At 52.2% G+C, this 5,277-nt stretch overlaps 1 long non-coding RNA gene across 1 annotated transcript; it reads right to left on the bottom strand.

Moving 5' to 3' along the window:
* Window positions 1–3,484: 3,484 nt before the first annotated feature.
* LOC120606262 (uncharacterized) lies at window positions 3,485–4,978 on the bottom strand. Its single transcript, XR_005653851.1, has 2 exons — window positions 4,451–4,978; window positions 3,485–4,134 (listed from the first exon to the last, which is right to left on the bottom strand). It is a non-coding gene; the product is annotated as an uncharacterized LOC120606262 (long non-coding RNA).
* Between the last annotated feature and the right edge of the window lie 299 nt (window positions 4,979–5,277).

A 5,277-nucleotide genomic window follows, 5' to 3' on the forward strand; every position in this document is an offset into this window, starting at 1 on the left:
CACCGGGGCAGAAGGTGGATCTTGGGTATAGCATACCCCCATTTACATGTTAGAGCGGATGATCTGACCGCAGGCCGTCTTGGAAATCATTGCCAACGAGACTGGGAGAGCCCTGAGCCTCCTTGCACATCAACAGACTCAGATGAGAAATGCCATCTAGCAAAACAGGTTGGCACTAGACTATCTCTTAGCGGCAGAAGGAGGTGTGTGTGGAAAATTCAACCTCACCAGCTGTTGCCTACATATAGATGACTACGGCCAGGCAGTTGAGGACCCCGTCAAGAAGATGACAAAAGTGGCACATGTGCCTGTGCAAGGGTGGCACGGATGGAACCCCGATAGCCTTTTGGGGGCGATCGTTTTCAGCCTTTGGTGTGTTTAAAACCTTAATAGGAGCAGTTTTACTACTCCTAGGAATCTGCCCGATAGGGCCGTGTCTGCCGCCCCTGCTAACAAAAAGCTTAAAAGGCATGGTGGACGCCACAGTACAGCAGTGGCCATTTTACCCGTCACTATCAGGAGATCCCCCAGGATGGTGTAGATGGAGAGTGTGAGACTCCAGCCAACAAACAAACAAACCAACAATCAAACGAAACCCAGAATGTCTAGCGTCTCAAAGGAGAGAATGAGAGTGGAGAGGAGGCATCCGAAAAATGCAAAGGGAAGGGCTTGCAGAAATGACCAACTCAGCCGGTTAGAGACTAAGCACAACCTATAGATCTCAAGTGGCCTTCTGGAAACTCTTGCCACACCAGTAAGACAAACGATCTGTAAATAGACAGGACCAGAGGTCTGGGAATTCCTTGCCCCTTTCGGCCCCCACCCAAAACTCAGGAAGTCTGAGGAAAATTTCTATTATAACACCAGCAGAAAAATGCGTAACATTTCCTCGGTGTACTAACTGGTGTTTTAACATCTTAGAGAATATGACCTTGAACTGCAGCTCCACTACTTCTGTAAGCTATGCAAATGCACCTGTTAAATGACCTACTGGATAGTTTCTTATTTATGGAAGAACTATCTATTGTCATGTTCCCGCTAACAGTACTGGGGGACCTCGTTCCCTGGGAAGACTAACTGGACCTGTGCGTCCAAAGTCTTCAACTAGGCACCACGGGGAACTCGCCCTCGCGGGAAATGATACGGGACATCTCTTGCGGAGTTCTTAATTTGTTTCGTATACCTCGTTAACTTTCCTTCCCTCTTTTCTTTGGGAAAAAGGCTCTCTCCCCCAAATCCAGATAATGACCCTGAAACTGGTAACTCAGGACTATCACGGAGGAATGGCCCTAGGCCAGGCAGGGGCCTTAGAGTCTGAGAGGGGAGGGGCCTTTAGGCCAAAGGTCTTTTTACTCTTTAAGAAATATATGAACCCAGCCTGTTTCCCTTTACTCGCTCAATAGGCGAATCAATAATAGAAATGAATAGATACGTGATTTACATAACAGTTCGTATCTTCTGTTCCTTGTCTAGGGACTGAGGCATCACGTCAGCAGGAAACCCAAGACCCCGTCCAGATTAAGGCAGAAAGGGAAAGAGCTCTATGATACCCCAGTAGGCAGAGACTAAGACCACTCTCAGCAGGAAGCAGATACGGAAGAAGAGACCTCCCGTCCCTCAACATCCATACTAATAACGAGGGGCTTCATGGCTCTCAGAAAGGAGTTAGGCAGGAAAGTTAGGGCGGGGGGCGGGGGGAGGTTTCTGGGTCTGCCGGCAAAGACACTGAGGTCATCCTATCTTAGAAGGGGTCCGTAGTAATCCATCAACAACCATGGCTCTCTTATTCCCTCCTCCCACCCTCTTTATCCTGAACTGTCTTGTCCAATTTGTCTCCTCCGGCCTAGACTTCGTTAAGTTACAAAGGGTCGTGATATCCGGACCACCCTTATACCAGCCCCTAGCCCAAGAAAATCAAGAGATTGATGCCCTATAAGAATTTAAATGGGCGTCAAAAGAGGGGAATGAAGAAGAATTTACAGTCAAAAGGCCAATCAGCTCTTTGTTCTGCTTCTGTAGATATGCTTGCTGCATAAGCAGTCCAGGAAATTAAGTAAAGGCTCATCTTCCCTGTTGCTGGTTCTGTCTAAGCAGGAAATGTAACTGCCTACACCCCCTAGCAACTCCCGGGCTTTGCAACTCTTTGTAACTGCCTGCAACCCATAGCAACTCCCAGGATGTATAACCACCTGAGGACAAATTAACCAGTCGGCGCATGCCAAACAAGTTCCATATAAGGAGTGTTGCGGCTGAGCTCCGGGCCCAGATCTTCAGAGCACTAGCTCCTCTGGGACTGCCGGGGGCCAGCGGCCATAAACCGGAGTTCTCCAACTATCCGCGTGCTGCTTGGTTTCTCCCAGGTATGATTTTTTTTTTTTTTGCAACTTTTCTGCAGCACGGGGACTGGGAGAGCATCCCGGGTTGGCACCCGCGTTAGGACCGGGAGCATTGAGCAGTGCGGCTACCTAGAAAACGACGTTCGGTGAAATTACTGATGAGAAACCGAAAAACAGCTGGTTTGGAAGGAATAGCGGGTTTAGAGGAGCGAATGGTGTTGCCACCGAGAAAAATGCCGGTAGGCTGCATGTAAACGTTGTTTTGTGACAGCAGCTCTGACGCAGGCTCCTCGAACGAGCGCGAATGCTCCCAAGGGGAACCGGGGCTTCGCGCAGGCGCAGATGCTCGCACTGAGAGACCAGTTCCAGGAAAGCCGCAGTCTGCGAACCCACTTAGGGAAGGAGGACGTCGGAGTTCTGCCACGGAGAGCTTTACTTGACCCTCACTGGGAAGGAGAGACGAGGAACCGGCGGTTTCGTGCCACTGGCGCTGTTGCTCGGCAAAATGACTCGCCCGGAGCACGGAACGGCGAGGCCAGTGAGACACCGCTGGGCACCCGCGCGACCAGGAAACCTAGCGTTCGACCAGACGCGTGGGCTGCGCCCCGAACGCCGGCGGATGGGCGGAGAGCCGGCCGGCACCTTGCACGCGTCAGAGGCACACGACCCAACGCAGTCCTCCTGGCGCTAAAAAGAGCGATTTCAACAAGCGCAGTCAAGAGCAACTAGCCAAGCTGCCGGCGAGACACGTTCGGCTGACAGAACGATCCAGACAAACGCCGGGCGGGACGGAGATCACGGCTCCATTTCAGTTTCCAGAGCTCATAGTCGAACGAGGAAACGGAAAGTAATAAGCGACCGGAACTGGGAGAGAAACTTGAGGACAAAGAGACTCAAACATCGACAGGGGACGCCGAAGAAACACTTGAACGCACTTTTATTCCTCAACAGAGAGTGTTTGGCCGGGGAAACTTCCAAAGAGGCCGCCGCCGCTGTCCCGCGGGTCTGCAGTGACCGCGACGAAAGCCCGGCTCTCACTCCGAGCGGTCAGCCGCGCCGCCACCGCCCTCTAGAGCTCGAGCCGCCGCCGACGGTCGCTGTAGCAAATCCGGAGTCGGAGCGGCACACGGGCCGGGCGAGCGCCCGCACGGGGTCGAGGGCGCTGCAGTCGCTCGGTTTGGAGAGGCCGACCGTGCTCTCGGAGGGGAGCTACCTCCCTGCTCTTAAAACGTGGCGGTCCTGCTGCGGGAAAAGCTGTGGACCAAAGGAACGAAGGCGGCCCCGCCGAGGCCCCACCACCTCTGTACGACATAAAAAATAACCGCACAACGCAACGATCGCTATAGAGGCGATGCCAATTTTTTATTTTTATATACCAGAAATCGATAGAAATAAAACATTAGAGAAGAAAATTAAAACTAACTGGCACCGATTGGGTAAATGGCGAAACATTTCAAAACGGAAGAGCGGTTTTCTGAAAGTCTGCCGCTGCCCTCCGCGGGCTCGTCCTCGCGCACGAAGGTCCGACAGCAGCCGCCGCAACGACTCGACAGCGCGACCTATCCACCGCAGGCGGCCTGAGACAGCACGGTGCTGGCTCCCCCACGCGGTCACCGGAGGTCCGCGGCGCTCTCAAGACAGCGCGGTCTCAAGGCTCGGTGTCCTGCGATCCGATCCGTCTCGGTCGTCGGACCGCGTGGCCGCGGGAAGCTGCTGCAGGAACGCCGTTTCCTCTGCGGGTCCGTCTCGCCTGCCGGTGCCTCTGACCCCTCAGCGTCTCTGGTCATATATTAAAACACTGAAAAATAACGATAATGTAATGAAATCAAAAGAAAAAAATTAAAGTTAAAAGAACATTAAAATACATTGCTGTTGAAATAGTAACAGATCACGTACGGTTGTGTATCAATTTTATATTACTGTAGTATTTTATAGTTTAATAATTCAAGATCAGAAAGATGTAAAAATAAAAATGAAAAGAGCTACCAAATTTTAATTTAAAATAACATTTACGTTTTAAATGTTCATATTTACAATTTTAGTTGTTTTTAAATTTTTTATTTTCATGTTCTCATTGAGTCATTTTATTGTTTCATAAACAAAATCGGCATTACCTAAGGAGTGATCATTCGGTTTTTTATGCAGCACTGACAGTGTGTTTTGGAATATCGGGGATCGTTTCGTCGATGTAGATGTTCCCACAGGCGGACGGCTGCGTTTTAAGAGCATGCAGTTCCTCTTAGCAGCGCAGTTGTTTTACCCCAAAAGATGCGTTTGTCTCTGGCAACTGCACCGCCGTCGGCTCCCAGTCAGCGCTTGACCGGTCTCTGCACCGCTAATGACTCAGGTTTCCGTTCAGCGATGTCGTTGGTTGCAGGCACAGAGCGCTAGAGGGCCGTGGACCCAAACCCGAACCCAGTCTGGGACTCTGGCCGGGGACGGAGGAGACGCCAGAAGCACCGCAGAGGAAACGGCGTTCCTGCAGCAGCTTCCCGCGGCCACGCGGTCCGACGACCGAGACGGATCGGATCGCAGGACACCGAGCCTTGAGACCGCGCTGTCTTGAGAGCGCCGCGGACCTCCGGTGACCGCGTGGGGGAGCCAGCACCGTGCTGTCTCAGGCTGCCTGCGGTGGATAGGTCGCGCTGTGGACACCTTGAGCTGCGACTGCTGTCGGATCGGCGTTGGCGATGAAGAGCCCCGAGATGGTAGTGGGAGCCTTTGGGGAACTTTCCCGGGCAAAGAGACTCACTCCCTTAAGGAATGCAGAAGAGTTGAAGTGTCCTGTCGGTGTCCCTTGTCGATTTTTGATTCTCTTTGTCCTGAAGTTGCTCTTTGCGTTCGGGTCGCTTATTACTTGCGGTTTCCACGTTGGAACCCGAAATATATCCGTGACCTCCGTCTCGCCTGGCGGTTTGTCCGTGGCCCGTTTGCTCAGCCC

This window comes from Pteropus medius, unplaced genomic scaffold (genome assembly GCF_902729225.1).
Source record: "Pteropus medius unplaced genomic scaffold, Ma_sr-lr_union100, whole genome shotgun sequence".
Taxonomy (NCBI): domain Eukaryota; kingdom Metazoa; phylum Chordata; class Mammalia; order Chiroptera; family Pteropodidae; genus Pteropus; species Pteropus medius.